The sequence below is a fragment of the Monodon monoceros genome, unplaced genomic scaffold (genome assembly GCF_005190385.1).
Source record: "Monodon monoceros isolate NGI ecotype Baffin Bay Population unplaced genomic scaffold, NGI_Narwhal_1 Super_Scaffold_10, whole genome shotgun sequence".
Taxonomy (NCBI): domain Eukaryota; kingdom Metazoa; phylum Chordata; class Mammalia; order Artiodactyla; family Monodontidae; genus Monodon; species Monodon monoceros.
The window spans coordinates 43,368,741-43,386,340 of record NW_021703766.1 but is presented as its reverse complement, the minus strand read 5'-3'; the positions used below and the strand labels follow the sequence as shown (position 1 = coordinate 43,386,340).

At 37.5% G+C, this 17,600-nt stretch overlaps 1 protein-coding gene across 11 annotated transcripts in view; it reads left to right on the top strand.

Moving 5' to 3' along the window:
• The window catches only part of ZNF382 (zinc finger protein 382), a 53,110-nt gene that overhangs the window by 3,259 nt on the left and 32,251 nt on the right, over positions 1–17,600 (top strand). For 3 of the 11 annotated variants that reach the window (XM_029212480.1, XM_029212489.1, XM_029212465.1), the window contains exon 1: positions 14,247–14,690. The gene's annotated coding sequence lies outside the window, so the exon portion shown is untranslated. Of the gene's footprint in view, positions 1–11,610; positions 11,656–13,220; positions 13,296–14,246; positions 14,691–17,600 lie in introns of those variants that run through there. The other 8 variants (XM_029212428.1, XM_029212438.1, XM_029212448.1 and 5 more) reach the window with 6 other exon arrangements.

The following is a 17,600-nucleotide window of genomic DNA, read 5'->3' as shown; positions in this document are numbered from 1 at the left end:
GTCCACAGACCTTGGTTTTCTAGTGAGTAAACATAGATGTAAAATCAATAGATTATAATATTACTATATGGCAAGAAGGGAGGTTCCCGTGTTACACTGTGTCCTTTCTTCCATCTCCAGCTCACCCTTATGGATCATGTTTCTCCATCTCTCCCTCGTAGTCATATCCCAGGAGTGCTTTGTCCCATTTACACGTCTCCATTCTGTAACAAGCACCAAAGGCATGGAAGTAATCTATGGTTGAAAAAGCAGATAGAAAAGCCTACTTTCTATACACACTAAAGCACTGGAGAAGAGAGAGGTCAAGAGAAGCAGGTCCTTGGTGACAGGAGCCTAGGAATAGAGCAGGCCTTGAACCTCAGTAAAATTGGAAAAGCTGCCCTAAGCCTTCCTTTGGTCATTAATTCAATACTACCCACTCTTTTTTCTTCTCCATGCCTCCCTTACATTTTTTTAAAAATGAGGAAATCATTGCATTTTTTTTCTCTCCTCTAGGTAAGAGGCAAGAACAAAGTATAGTAGAAATTTTAAAAATTATTATTTTTTTAAAATTTATTTTTTTTAATTTATTTTTGGCTGCGTTGGGTCTTTGTTGCTGTGCACAGGCTTTCTCTAGTTGCAGTGAGTGGGGACTACTCTTAGTTGCAGTGCACAGGCTTCTCATTGCAGTGGCTTCTCTTGTTGCAGAGCATGGGCTCTAGGTGCACAGGCTTCAGTAGTTGTGGCACATGGGCTCAGTAGTTGTGGCTCGTGGGCTCTAGAGCACAGGCTCAGTAGTTGTGGCACAAGGGCTTAGTTGTTCCATGGCATGTGGGATCCTCCTGGACCAGGGATCAAACCCATGTCCCCTGCATTGGCAGGTGGATTCTTAACCACTGTGCCACCGGGGAAGTCCCAGAAATTTTTTTAAAAGAGAGACATAACAAGTGGACGCCTGCCCCTACTCCCCCTATAAACACAGAGAAATGCCATCTAAACTATGACAGAATGTCTTAAAAATGGTTAAGTTCAAAAGAAAAGAAAAGGAAAAAGGAAAATTCTGCATCCAGAAACAAAGAGATGAATCACAACCGTAAATGTAAAGGTAACTTTGAGCTGACACCTCATAGAGATCTTTGATCCCATATATAATGCTTAAGAGTACTAACTGGGGTCTGGGGTTCTAATTTCTACACAGGAACAGGGGGCAGAGAGCTGGAATTAAGACCCTGCTTAGTCCTATAAAATATTTCTAGAAAAATACTACTCACTGGCCCAAAGAGATGAGGGAGCTTGCAATCTCTGAGACTTTTTTAGGGGATTGGGGGCAAAAAATAAAAATACGGTATTACTCCACTTATATGAAGTATCTAGAGTAGTCAGACATATAGAAACAGATAGCAGGATGGTGGTTGCCAGGGGCTGGGGAAGAGGAAATGGAGAGTTATTGTTTAATGGATACAGTTTCAGTTTTGCAAGATGAAAAGTTCTAGAGCCTGGTTACATAACAATGTGAATATCCTTAACAGTATTGATCTATACACTTTAAAATGGTTAAGATGGTAAATTTTATGTTATGTGTGTTTTACCACACTTTTTAAAAATGAATAAAGGCTGAAAGAAACTAGAAAAAGACAACCCAAAAAACAAAATCCAAAATAAGTAGAAGAAATAAAAATAGGTAGAAATCAATGAAGTAGAAAGCAGACAATAGAGAAAATGAATAAAACCAAAAGTTGTTTATTTGGAAAGAGTTTTAAAATTTATAAATCCATATTAAGAATAGTTAATAGGGCTTCCCTGGTGGCGCAGTGGTTGAGAGTCTGCCTGCCAATGCAGGGGACATGGGTTCATGCCCCGGTCTGGGAAGATCCCACATGCCGCAGTGTGGCTGGGCCTGTGAGCCATGGCCGCTGAGCCTGCGCATCTGGGAGAGGCCACAATGGTGAGAGGCCTGTGTCCCTCAAAAAAAAAAAAAAAAAAAGAATAGTTAATAAAAGAAAAAACACAAATTACCCATGTCAGAAATGAAAATGGAGATATCACTACAGACCCCACAGATAGCAAAAAAATAAGGGAATGTTATGAACAAGTTGATGCCAATAAATTAGACAACACAGATAAAATGCTATTATTGCTTGAAAAGCACAACTTCCCAAAACTAACTCAAGAAGAAATAGAAAAACAGAATCTCTCTGTATCTATTAAAGAAATTTAATTTTTAATTAAAAAAAATTCCTATATGGAGAACCTGGTTGAATTCTACTGAAATGCTTACAACTCGGCAGGAAGTAAATGTAACAGCACTGCTTTAGAAATTCTTTTAACTCAGGGCACATGAGATTAAGTTGAAATAAACAACAACCTCTTCCTCCACTGAAATGAGCTGAAAAACAAAACCTATAAATCAACAAGAAGGGACTTCCCTGGTGGTCCACTGGTTGAGAACCTGCCTTCCAATGCAGAGGACACAGGTTCGATCCCTGGTCAGGGAACTAAGATCCCACATGCCTTGGGGAAACTACACCTGCACGTGGCAACTAAGCCTGCGCACCACAACTACTGAGCCTGCACACCACAACTACAGAGCCTGTGTGCCTCAACTACAGAGCCCACATGATCTGGATCCCATGTGCCACAACTAGAGAGCCCACGCACCGCAACTACTGAGCCTGCGTGCTCTGGAGCCCGCCCAGCACAACGAAGAGCCCGCCCACCACAACAAAAGATCCTGTGTGTGGCAACTAAGATCCAACACAGCCAAAATAAATAATTAAATAAAAAGGAAGGAAATTTTTTAAATCAAAAAATTTTTAAAAATTAATCAAAAAGGAAAAAGCCATCACAGGAGAGTCAGCAGGTAAAGAAATAAAGTTGGTGGTGGGTAGGGGAATTAGGTAAAGATGGTCAAAAAGCACAAACAAGTAAGTACTGGAGATATACAACAATGTGACTATAGTTAACAATGCTGAATAGCATATATGAAAGTTGCTAATCCTAAAAGTTCTCATCAGAAGGAAAAAAATTATTTTGTAACTATGTGAGGTGACAGGTATTAACTAAACTTATTGTGGTGATCATTTCACAATATATACATGTGTCAGGGATCATGCTGTGCACCTTAAGCTTATATGATGTTATATGTCAATTACATCAGTAAAACTGGGCGGGGGGGTGGAGAAAGTTGGTACCTACAAGAACTGCATATAATATGACAACATAAAAGAATATGAAATAAATGTTTAAAATGGAAAAGTCAACAAAAGCACAATACATAAAAAGAATCTGCAGATAGTAAAGGAATAAAGAGAATTTCCAGAAATAAAAATCAAAGTAAAAAAACAAAAACCCGAGAACTTAAAAAATTAACTACTGAAAAGTAAATTATTAGACTTAAACATGTATCTGAGGGAATCACCTAGAAGGCAGCACAGAGATGAAATGTAAAATATAGAAGGGAAACTATAAGAGATATAGAAGGAAATGAAAAGGTTCAATACACATCTGATGTCATAAAAGGAGGGAAATAGAGAAAGGAGAGGAGGCATCAGAAAAGAAAATGGTTTAGAACTTTTCATAATTAAAGTCATGATTTCACGATCAGGAATCAAAATAAGTTGTAAATGGGATAATGAAAGTAGATCTAATACCTAGACACATCCTGATACTGCAAAATAACAAATCTTCTGAAGGAAAGAAAAAGAAAGAAAACATGTTACCTAAAAGGAATGATGATTAGGCACATGAGATGTCAGAAGACAATGGAATACTACCTTCAAAATTATAAAGGAAAAATAGCAGTCAAGAATGGGGCAAAATAGGGGCTTCCCTGGTGGCGCAGTGGTTCAGAGTCCACCTGCCGATGCAGGGGACATGGGTTCGTGCCCTGGTCTGGGGAGATCCCACATGCTGCGGAGCGACTGGGCCTGTGAGCCATGGCTGCTGAGCCTGCGCATCCGGAGCCTGTGCTCCGCAACGGGAGAGGCCACAACAGTGAGAGGCCCGCGTACGGCAAAAAAAAAAAAAAAAAGAATAGGGAAAAATAAAGACATTTAAGGCAAAGAATGGGGATTCTTTCATAGACTTACTGGAGAATTTCTAGAACATACACATTAGCAAGAAGTAAATTGATCCCAGAAAGACAGAATGAGATAAAATTTGTTGGGAAGTCTAAGTAAGTGTATACTAAGTAATAATGATTAATTAATGGCGTTTCAAAACAAAAGATTAAAAAGCACTAACTAACAATAGAAAGAATAGACTTAAAGCATTCTAAAATCTTCGAGGTGTCCTCTCCCAGTGAAATCATGGACGATGCTAACTTTTTTCAGCAATAGTGTGTGACTAAGCATGGAGTACTGCCAATCAGGGAAGCTCATCTGAGCCTTGGTGTCCAGAGTTTCTACTGGGGCTCAGTCATATAGACATGGTTGACTGCCTGCATGGCTGACCTTAGTTTCCAGCCCCCTCCAGAGTTTGCACTAATACTGCATGACTCAAAACTCCAACCTAAATCACATTATTAGACTCTTCGGTTTTTACCCTCAGGTAAACAAAGACACTATCAAGCAGGATATTCCAAGGGTTTAGTGATCACCTCCCAGGAGCCAAAGGCAAAGGCAAGACCTCTCTTTGTGTAAGGTTAATTCTTTACTATATAAGAATAAAAACAGAAAATATTACAATAAATAAACTAATAGTATGTGTTAGGAAAACTCAGAAACAAATTCAAGAATAAATTACAAATGAAAGTTTACCAGAAGTGAAGACAAACAAGCAATAAAGAAAAACAATAAAACCACAGATTATATCTTAAGACAAATAAAATTTTAAAAAATACAAATTTTCAAAGTAAAGAATATATAAGCAGCCAGGGGCTCAATAGTCTACCATAAGAGTTTTCAGTTCTGGGATAAGGAGATTGATTCACTTGGTGTTTATACCTGCCACAAGAGTGGTGGGTCTTAGTATCAGGGCTTGCTTGCCCACAGCCTCTATGAGATTATTTTTCCAAAAAAAAAATTCAAAATAAAGGTATAAAAAGAGAAAGAGTTCACATATCTTCTGTCAGAGTGGTGGAAAATGGAGCCCATGAAGGAGCTCAATCTTCTTGACCACAACTGGGGAGAGAATCAGGGTCTAGGCCCATGTGTTGACATGTACAGAGAAACTCAGGCAGAGTTTGTGGTCTGCATGGATGACAGCCTGGATACATGCAGAGTAACTGGGTAATAACTAAGTATACTGAAGATATCTGGAACCATGATTCTCATAGTCAGAGAAGATAGGTACAAACATGTAAAGGAAGAGGTCTGAAATAAACCTCGTTAAATTGGATTGGAATTAGAGGTGTCAGTGTCCACTACACAATTTTTAAAAGTGTTTAAATCTTAACAAGGCAGAATTCTATATTCAGAGAAAATATATTCAAGAATGAACGAAGGGGCTTCCCTGGTGGTGCAGTGGTTGAGAATCTGCCTGCTAATGCAGGGGACACGGGTTCGAACCCTGGTCTGGGGGGATCCCACATGCCGCGGAGCAACTAGGCCTGTGAGCCACAACTACTGAGCCTGCGCGTCTGGAGCCTGTGCTCCGCGACAAGAGAGGCCGCAATAGTGAGAGGCCCACGCACCGCGAGGAAGAGTGGCCCCCGCTTGCCACAACTAGAGAAAGCCCTCGCACAGAAACGAAGACCCAACACAGCCAAATATAATAAATAAATAAATAAAAATTAAAAATCACAGTATTCCAAATCATTAAAAAAAAAGAATGAATGAAAAATAAAGATACTTTTAGATAAGAGAAAAATAACAATTTGTTACCAACAGACCTGCATTACAAGAAATGCTAAAAGGAAGCTTTTCAGGCTAAAACACAATGCTACCAGTGGGGAAATGGAATCTTCAGGAACAAAGGAAGAGAGCATAAATGGTAACTCTCTGGATAAATGTAATAACTCTTTTATTTTAACTTCTTTAAACTACATATAAGTATTCAAGGTAAAAATTATAGTCTGTTGTGTTTATATAGATACAGATTGTATAGCTAGTAGAGTGGCTATACTGTTTTCAGATAAACTACACCAGTGATAAAGAGGGACATTCCATGATAGAAGAGTCCATACATTAGTAAGAATTATTATCATATATGTGTACACACCTAAAAACACAACATCAAACAACACTGCACTTGCATGACCCTAAGAATGAGTGCCTCCTTAAATTTTGCACCCCAGGTGCTTTACTCAATTCAGCATTACTGTAGTCCTGGCCCTGATTTTAATATCTCAGCAATTGAAAAAAATACAAGACCAAAAAAATCATGAAGACGTAAATGATATGAACTATCAACCAACTTGGACAAGTTAATATTTGTACAATAATTCACGCAACATCCATCGAATACATATTCCTTTCAAGTGCACACGACATATTCACCAATGTAGACTATATATTAGGCCATACAAAAAGTGTCAATGAATTTCAAAGGATCAGAATCATACACAGTGTATTCTCTGATCAAATAGGACTAGATTGAAAATAACAATGAAGTAGCTAGAAAACACACAAATGTTTGGAAGTTAAGCAACACACTTCTATATAATCCATGGGTTAAAGAGGAAATCAAAACGGAAATAAAATATTTTGAACTGACTGATAAAAATACAATATATAAAAATTTGTGGAATGGAGTTAAAGTAGGGAATTTCTGGCTTTAAATGTTATATTAGAAGAGAAAAAGGGTCTAAAACCAGTAACCAGAGGTTCCACTTTAAGAAGCTAGGAAAAGAAAGGCAAAGTAAACCCTCAGTACCTAGAAGGAAAAAGAGAAGAAATAAACTAAATAGAAAATAGACATACAATTAGCCAAACCAAAAGTGATTTCTTTGGAAAGAGCAACAAAATTGATTAAACCTTACCTAGATTTGTTAAAAATAAAAAACTGCAAAGACAAGTCACCAATATCAGGAATGAAAAAGAACTTATCACTAAGGAATATATAAATAGTAGAAGTCTAACAAGGGAATTATTATGAACCACTTCATTGCAACAAATTTGACAACTCAGATGAAATGGACAAAATTACTGAAAAATATAACAGTATAAGACAGATACAAGATGAAATAGAATATCTGAATAGCCCAATACCTATTAAAGAAAGTGAATTTGTTATCATAAACAAAGAAAACTCCAGGCCTAGCTAATTTTACTAGAGGATGCTACCAGACATTCAAGAAATAATACCAATCTCATACAAACTTTTCTAGAAGAGAGGAGGAAATAGTTCACATCTTATTTTATGAGGCCAGTACTACACTAATACCAAAACTTGAGAGAAAATGACATACTAAAAGCTTTGTGCAAAATTTCTTAAGAAAGTGTTAGCAAATTGGGTAGGAAAAACACATTCCTCCTGTGTTTCTCCTTTAGTCTTACACTGCTATCACACTTTACTTCTGGTCACCAAAAGTATGGGGTTTTTTTAACATCAGCTGTGTGTCCTAAAATTTAACTCAATTCTGATGCCATCTACCTAGAGATAGCATCAGATCCCACAGGTTAAGGGCACAGTCCAAAAAGACTCTCTTCCCTACTCCCCCACCCCATTTCAGATGCCAATCAAAAGCCCCAGGTTGTCACCTGTACTTTTGACCAACTGGCTATAAATCGGGGTTCTTCATTGGGTATGAGCATTTCCTAGAACTCACAGAACTCAGAAACACTTATGTTTGCCAGTTTGTTATATAACAAAATATATCATAAAGGATACAGACGAACAGCCAGATGAGGGGGTACATAGAAGGAGGTCTGGAAGGGTCCCAAGCCAAGGAGCTTTTGTCCCCGTGTTGGGCCACACCACCCTCCCGGTATGTGACTGTGTTCACTGACCTGGAAACTCTCAGAATCCCATACTTTGGGGATTTTTATGGAGGCTTTATCATGTAGGCATAATCAATCATTAGCTTAATCTCCAGCTCCTCTCCCTTACCTATGATGGGTGGGGCTGAAAATTCCGAGCTTCTAATCATGGCTTGATATTTCTGGTGACCAGCTACCATCCAGGGGTCCACCAAGAGTTACCTTCTCAGAACAAAAGACACTCTCCTATTACCTAGGAAATTCCAAGGGATTTAGGAACTCTGTCAGGAACCAGAGTCAAAGACCAAATATTAGAACAAAAGATGCTCCTAGTACTCTTATGACTTAGGCAAATACAAGGGTTTTAAGAGTTCTATACTAGGAACTGGGGGCAGAGATCAACATATTTTTCTATTATTTCACACAAATTTAATATGGAAATATATATAAGGAAAGACAACATGACCTACATATACAAGATTGAGTTAACAAAAATCAATTTAATTCATCATATTAGTTGAATGAAGGAGTAAAGACATATTGCTTCAGTAGATTCAGAAAAAGTATCTTACAAAATATAATATCCCTTCATGATAAAAACTTGCAGCAAGCTAGGACTAGAGAACTTGTCAAATTTGATAGAGCATCTATACAAAACCTCCACCTATGTGTAATGATGAAATATTAAACATTATCCTCCTATGACCAAAAAATGGCAACAATGTCTACTTTCACTACTTCTATTCAACACTGTATTGGAAGTCCTAGCAAGTACATTAAGGCAATAAAAATGAATGAAGATATAAACACTGGCAAAAAAGAAGAAAATCCTATTTGTAGATGGCAACTGTTTGTTTACAAAATCCTAAAGAATCTGTAGCACTTATAAGTAAATTAGAAAAGTTGCTGCATACAAAGTTATTATGTAATAATTAACTAATTTTATATAGTAACAGCAAACAATTGAAAAGTGAAAAATTTTTTAAAAAGCCCTAACAGATGTAATTAAAGTTCCCTGCCTGATCAGCCCTCACTCAGCTGAGCTCTCTGTCTTCTTGACAACCCTCCCAGCTTCTTCCCTTGCTCGAATATGGTGGTCACACTGCCTATAAGAAATAAATATGAAATAATATATAAAAATATTAATAAGAATTAAAACCAATTCTATAAAACACTTTGAGAATTAAATTTCTAATTACCTGTAAGCAAAAATAATATTGGTGAAGACTTCAGAGAAGGGTAGAGGGATTGAGAGAACAGTCACCTTAGGGTGATGAAAGAATCACAAAGAATAGAGAAATGAGAGAGGTAAGAAAGGTCTTATTTAAACCTATACTGGCTCTCTGTATTAAAAGGCAATATAGTATAACAGTTAATTCAATGAGAACTATGTTGGCTATGATTACTATATTTTTGTTATTTGCTAAGAGGAAAAGGGGAGATTTCTGAAACATTCACAGGTTCTTTCTAGAATGCTAAACAAATGCTGATAAATGAAAAGTTCATGGATTGTCATTTTCAATGACAATGTAGGTCAAATAAAAAAATTTGTTATAAGAAATGAATATGTTCACTTCATTTAAAATATTTTTTGACTCAATGCATCACCATGTAAACTGTAGAGATTACTTTGAAAATCAGTACAAATCAGGATTTTTTCTGTCTGTTCTAAAGGTGGGTCAGAAAATAATGTACAGCATCTTTACCAATTCTGAGTTCAAACACAATATAACACCAGGTTTCTTTGTCAATAGATATGTCTTAAGTGTCCCACAAATCACATCTAGCTCCCTGGGTATCAAAGAAGGTAGAAATTATATGAAGGGACTGAGAAAAGTATGAGTATCATGAAGAATGAATGTCATGAAGAATGGTGAGGTGTCATCTGCAACACAACAAAGCTTAACCCATTCCTTTGAAAACAGGGTGAAAAAAGTCACCTAGTTTCTTAAAAGATAGCCTTGATATTCCAGAGAGAATATTTAAATTATTTGAGGCAGACAGCTTACCCAGTAAGACTAAGTTGCTGTTTTCCATCATCACATCCCAGTACAGTTCCCTCAGAGCAGAACCCCAGATATTCCACTCCTCCTGAGTGAACTCTAGGGCCGCTTTCCTGAATGTTCCCCATTCCTAAAAGCACAAACCCATGCATTACTGGTGGAATTCAAGAAATGTTTTCAAAATAGAAAGAGAGTAGATAAAGGTTTGAAATCCAAGAAGGGAGCTATATAGCAAGCAAATAGGCTGTGGCTGGAAGTCTATGGTAAGAGAAGTTAAGGAAATCAGTGTTTCAGAAACAGATTATACACATATTTTTAAGTAATCTAGTTGATTTAGTTCATGCCTATTATGTGATTCCTCAGTTATAAAAACATGGCTAGAAACATGGCTAGAAATGAATAAAAGAATCACAATTTACCAATTAACTGAAATAGTGAATATGAGCATACCGCATACCATATGCCTACCTCATAAGTTATTAATAAATGTTAATTTTTACATCCTCTTTTTTCATTATAGACTAAGAAAATATAACTTATGGAATTTCTTTTCCAACATAGTATTAAATCTCTATATAGATAGAGAGATAATAGTTTGCATAAAATTAAAGAATTTCTTCAAGCCTCAGGTTCATCATTATGTTATATACCATTTTTTTTCTAGTTGTCATTTTTTTAATGGTTTCATATTTCACACTAAATTGTTCTCTAACTTGTTTCGGTTTGGGTGTAAGACCATTATTTAAAAATATGTAATAAGCACTAAACTTTCTTATGCCAAAATATTTAGTAAATTTTTTTAACAGCTACAGTTAATCTAGTAGATATATCACTCTTAATTATTCTTTTATACTACCAAGTTTAGGGTGGGGGAAAAAATCTCTAACATCTTTTCTACTGATGGGAGTCTGTAGTTAGCTACTTCTTTTAAATCTAGCTGAGCCACCATCCCTCACTGAATACTTTCCTTGATCCTGAGTTAGTGGATATAAAACACAGAATGGTCCATAATCACATAGAAAATCATCTTAAACCAGCACAAACTTTTCAAGTACACAATAAATCTTCCTCCTGATAATCATCTTTCCATGACTGATTCCCAAGGTAGATCCCTGATTTCTCTGTATGCAAGTCCCAGTTTTACTCCTACCCAATCCTAAAAGCCTCATAAAACATGTAATCTCAACACATACCAACACTGGGGCCAATCAACTGCCAATCGTATATTTTCCTAGAAAATGCAAAGAATTTCTAAGTTTTTCCATGAGTAATCAAATGGGACCAACTTCTCTTAATCATCTCTTCACCATTCTTTGGATGGTGAAATACCTCCTCCTCAAGCGATTTAATTTTACTCCATAACTCTTCTTGAAATAAGGCTGAACTTATAGGAGATGCTACATATTAATGGAAGAACAGGGAGACCCATCAGGAGGACCCTGGGCTGGTTGGCATCATACTTCACTGGTATGGGAGGAACTGGGGACAGCTTCTTAGAGATCTCTGTTACACAGGACATTTCTAAATAAAGAAATGTTCACATGATCTAATATATAACTATGTTCAAGAACTAGAGAGAAACAGAAACTTACCAAAGCCATGGTTTAAAATGGTTGAGAAACTTGTCAGTACTCTTCAGGGTTTCCCTCCTGGAGAAGCACAGAGACTACAGAGGTGAGAACTGGGAAAAGAAAAGTTGCTCTGACACCAGATGTACTTCTCAGCTCCCCAAATGATACACATTAATATGTGCTTTTTTCTTTTGTCTTCCTGCCTGTAAACAGTACCTTATCAACATACATAGAAAATAACAGGTAAGATGGGTTCTGGACAAATCTAAACAGTCCACACACAAAGAATCCAGTAAACAGGCACAGATACCAAGCAGAGGTCCTCCTGTCTGAAAGTAGGATCCAGACACTTCAGCAGGAGGGTTCTGGCTCGTCCTCCACTCTGCTAATACTGGCCTGGGCCTGAGATTGGACACATCTCGAGCAGATACTCCTCCCGCTATTCTACTTTGCAGGGCTGCAAAGGGAAGACATCATCCACACCTAAACCTCATCTTTGGCCTCAGAGGTTGACACATACTGTAAATTCCAATAAGGCGCACATACTGTAAATTCCAGTAAGGCCCACAACAATATTTCAGGTCCTGCATGTCCTTCGAGAATTTTGCCATTCACCTACTTCATCAAGAAGTGGGGCTTAGGGGCTTCCCTGGTGGCGCAGTGGTTAAGAATCTGCCTGCCAATGCAGTGGACACAGGTTTGAGCCCTGGTCCAGGAAGATCCCACATGCCGTGGAGCAACTAAGCCTGTGCACCACAATTACTGAGCCTGCGCTGTAGAGCCCACGAGCCACAACTACTGAACCCCGGGCACCCTAGAGCCCATGCTTCACAAGAGAAGCCACCGCAATGAGAAGCCTGCGCACCGCAACAAAGAGTAGCCCCCACTCACCGCAACTAGAGAAAGACCACACGCAGCAACGGAGACCAAACGCACCCAAAAATAAATTAATTTTTTTTAAAAAGTGGAGTTTATTTCCCTTCCTTTGGAACAGAACAGGTCTTTGTGATTCTCTTGATGAATAGAGTGCAGTGGAAATGACACTGTCTATTTTCCGTGGCTAGATTAGGAAAGGCAATAGAGCTTCCTACTAACTCACTCTCAAGACGCTCACCCTGAAACCCATCCATTTTGCTGTGAGGAATCCAAGCAGCTACACAAGAAGGCCACAGCTAGATATTCCAACCACAGTCCAGCTGAGGTTCCAGCTGACTGCCAGCATCAACCACCAAATACATAAGTGAGCAAGCCTTCCGATGATTCCAGTCCCCAATCTTAAAGCCACCCCAGCTGAAGCCAAGTAGAGCAGAGACTAGCTGTCTCCACAAAGTTCTGCCCAGTGAACAAATTAATGATTAAAACAAATGCTATCATTGTTCTAAGCCACTAATTTTGGGATGGCTTTTTATGTAGAAACTGGGAATGCCTGATCACCCCACACACAAAACCAGAAAACAGTGCCATTGCAAAACAACATTGGCTCACATGGAGTCCTACCCCCAAGCCAACACAAGTCCCAGAATCCAACAGCTTAGCACTTCCCATTTCTTTTTTTTTTTTTTTTTTGCGGTACGCGGGTCTCTCACTGTTGTGGCCTCTCCCACTGCGGAGCACAGGCTCCGGACGCGCAGGCTCAGTGGCCATGGCTCACGGGCCCAGCCACTCCGTGGCATGTGGGATCTTCCCGGACCGGGGCACGAACCAGCATCCCCTGCATTGGCAGGCGGACTCTAAACCACTGTGCCACCAGGGAAGTCCCTACTTTTGTTAATCTTTGATTTGTATATCCTGAAGCTGTTATTAGGTATATTCAAATTCATGATCACTATATCTTCTTTTTAGGTTTAAACTTTTATCATTATGAAACGTCCCCGTTATCTCTCGTAAGTCTTTTTTTTTTTTCTGAACTTAATAGAGAGACACCAACTTTCCTTTAGTATTCGCATTATACCTCTTTCAGATTTCGTTTTCTGTGTCATTATACTTAATATGTGTCAGCTGCTAAAAGCATATGGTTGATTTTGTTCTTTTCAACAATTTTCTTTTTACTGGAGTGTTTAATCCACTTTCATGAAATTTAATTACTAATAATGTTGGGTACACCAACGTTTGCTTTTATGTGTCCCCTCTGTTTCTTTGTTCTTCTATTCCACCATTCTTAACCTTCTGTTGTATTAGTCAAATACTTTTATTATTCTAGTTTTCCCCATTAATTTATACTGTCATACATTATTCTTAGTGGTTATCATAAAGATTGCAGTATTATGCTTAACTTATTACAACTAGAACTCTCATGCAGTGGCTGTTAGAGCATACCATACTGGAAATATGTTCATTGATGTCTACAAAACTAAACATAGATGTATTACATAACCCAGCAATCCTTTCCCTGTGCATCTCCACAGCAGAAATGAATGCTTAAGTCCACAAAACACATGTACAATAATGTTCATAGCAGTAGTATCTCTTCAAGAAAAATTAGAAACAACTCAAATTTCCAACAACGGAATAACAGAAAAATAATCTGTACAACATCCTATAATGGAATACATAGCAAAAGAAAAGGTGCCTGCTATATGCAGCAACATGGATGAATCACACAAAGATGTTGGAAAAAAAAAGATCTATCTTTGGGCTTCCCTGGTGGTGCAGTGGTTAAGAATCCGCCTGCCAATGCAAGGGACGTGGATTCGAGCCCTGGCCAGGGAAGATCCCACATGCCGCAGAGCAGCTAAGCCTGTGCACCACAATTACTGAGCCTGCACTCTAGAGCCTGAGAGCCACAACTACTGAGCCTGTGTGCTGCAACTACTGAATCCTGTGTGCCTAGCCCGTGCTCTGCAACGAGAAGCCACTGCAATGAGAAGCCCGCGCATTGCAACGAAGAGTAGCCCCCGTTTGCCGCAACTAGAGAAAGCCCGTGTGCAGCAACGAAGACCCAACACAGCCAAAAATATAAATTAATTAATTATTTTTAAAAAAGATCTATCATTATGTGAAGTTCAAAACAAGTAGATTTTGAATGGAGAGGTACATAGATATTTGTATTCAGTGAGACCCAGATAAAAGGGTAAACTATTCAGTTCCTATATTATTCCCCTGAATAAATACATCTGAGCAAGTTACTGTCATCTGCATTCCACCCAGCAGGAGCCAATGTGACGCTGCAGAACATGTCTACACTTGAAATGACACAAATATTCCCAGAGGGTCCTAGATGGGGAGGTAAAGTTGGCCAAGACATGGGAGCTGCAGAGCAAGTAGAAGCAAATGCCCAGGTAAGATTCAGCTTTAGCAATAACTGATTGGTTTAAAATAAATTATAGAACATCCATTCATGACTACTAAGGTGGTCATTAAATGCATGGTTATAAAAAAATTTGTAGTTAACATGTTCAATTATATCTCAATAAAGGTTGGAAAAAGTATGAAAATATTCAAAACATATTCAATAGTTTTTTTAAAATAAATACATAAATATAATGTCATTTTGCCCGTAAAATGTATATATATAAACAGAAAGAAAAATATCTGGAAAGTTATGAAACCTTTTGTTAGCATTGCTTCTCTATGCTGTGATTTTTTTATTTAAAACTACTTCTTAAGAGTGGCCATGTATTAATATATTTTTGAAGAATAGCTTTCTTTTTAAAGACTTTTAAAGTGCATATTTATATTAATACATGGCCACTCTTAAATTAAGAAGTAGTCTTAAACAGTCTCCCCTGAACTTTGAGAAGATGCTCAGGACAAACAGATGCCAACTCTGAATGGCTTTTGTTTCTTTCTGCTCCCAACACCTGATTTAACACTTTGATTTTTACATATGGCAAAAGAAGTTGGAGTTTTGCCTAGAAAAGAACGGTTAAAGGTCCCTGAGAGAAGTCTCATAAGTTTTGATGTTCTAAATGCTGCCTTCATGTCTTCCTGATGTATGGGTTTAATTCACTTCTAATTCATTCCTTTTAGCCCTGATGACAACCAAACACCTGTTTAATCTTGTTCTATTAGTCTCATTTTTACATCTAATCTCACGAAAATTTTCTTGAATAAAACCTATTTACCTCCCCAGAGCTTTTATGTCTTCCAATATAACTGGTCATAACCTAAGAATGCTGTCATCAGAATGTCTCTTCCATATGCATTCCCAGCATGTGTCATCTGACTTAAGAGCCTTTATCACAGTCTACCTTATATTTATTCCCACATATATTTGATCTTTGCTTAATAATGAGCAACTTACCTCTTTTTAGTGCTGGTGTCCCGTCAAGTACTAGAATAAGTTCTGGCATATTTTGAGCAGGAAACATATAAAAGTAGATGAAGATATATCTTAAGGATATTCATCATAGTTTTGATAATCATAAATATCTCAGGGTAGAAAAGAGGTTAAATAAATTATTGATGGGAGTTCCCTGGTGGTCTAGTGGTTAGGATTTGGCACTTTCACTGCTGGGGTCTGGGTTCAATCCCTGGTCAGGGAACTGAGATCCCACAAGCCACATGGGGCAGCCAAAAAAAAATTATTGGTAGCTATTATTAATATGTACGTTAGTTTTTAAAGGTGATTACCCTAATTCATAGTAAATGTTGAGGAAAGACATTTGTAATGAATTAATAAGTAAGACAGGCAGGTTAAAAACTTATCGAGATTATGTGCAGTTGTAAATAAGAACAAGCTCTGTGGTTAAACTTTCAGAATGTCAACCTTAGCTCTAAAAGTTATTGTGTGTGTTCATAAGTATCTTATCTGTACTGCCTAGATTTCCTTATCAATAAAGTGAGAAAAACAATAGTACCTAGTACCTCAAAGAGTTGTCAGGATTAAGTGAAAAAAAAAAAAACCAACAAAATATTATCTATTTTTTATTGATGACGAAGAGACTATTTCATATCCTGTAATTACCATTAAAGGAAATTCTCTTCTTTGCTTACCATTTTTTCTGAAAGTGAAATTCAAGCTTCTTAGGCCTGCTCTTCCTTATAATACTAATATATTGCAGAGCACAGCTTACAAATATAATTTGTTTTCACCAGCAACATTACCCACAAAGAATGGGAGAAAGAAGAGGACAGCAGCTGCAGGTAGACACCATTCTGCCTCATAAAGCTAGCTAAGAGAATCTGACCCACTTAAGTAAGAAATTGAAAATACTAACAAAAAATCAATCTTGTTCGCTGTCTAACCCAGGCTTTTATGCTGGGTTATTTATAACTATGCATATTTATAACTACTAACATCTAATTCTGTTATCTGAAATTATAAACTCATCCTTGTCAGCATAATTTATATAATGGAGTCTCCTAAGATATTTGGTGTTGAGATATTAGCGCTATTTTCTGAAAGTAACTATGCAAAAAAAGAAAATTAAATACTTAATTGAGTAGCTTTACTTGATAATTTGTTCCCCTGGAATTATGCATAAATTGTTATCTGTAAAATTGCAAAAGGTCTGTCAAATCAGTTGGAGGTCATTGTTACTTCCTTATCCCTACTGATAAAGTTAATTTGTGTATCAGGATCCACAAAATGGGGGCCACCCCAGTGGTCCAGCCCACGTCACAAATGTAAACTTAAGTCAGCTTACATTTACAGGAAACACCTATTAAGGAAATCTAACGTTACACCAATCACAATCTTCGAACTCAGCTTTGGCTAGCTTACCTTACCCTAGAAAACTGGACCAGCTAGCCTTATAAGAAAATCCCTGACCTCCAATGGCCAATTATGCCATTTCCCTGTTGCCTCTTCTAGCAGTCTGTAAAATTCTCTCTTGCCCAAAACCCCTTGGGAGAGTGCTCTACTGCTTGTGAGGCACTGTACTCCCCCAATCCATGGATTGTTTCCCTTGAATTAAAGACATCAAACTCGTTGCCAAATTGTTTTAGTTTTTGTCATTTGACACTACATACAAGGAAGTATAATAAACCATTGATTGGGTTGAATTCCTTTTTCAAACTAAGAGCTAGAGAGGTCTTTATTCATTTAAATGATTAATTCACGTGATTTTTTTTCCTGAAAAAACCAAAATCATATAAACATAAGCATAAGGAAAAATTTAGAATGTACACCAAAATGTTAATAGTGATTATTTCTAGATGCTAAAATTATAAGTACTTTTGATTTTATAAGTGCAATTTGGATTACTAATTTTTTTCAACAAGACTACGTTCATTTGATCATCAGG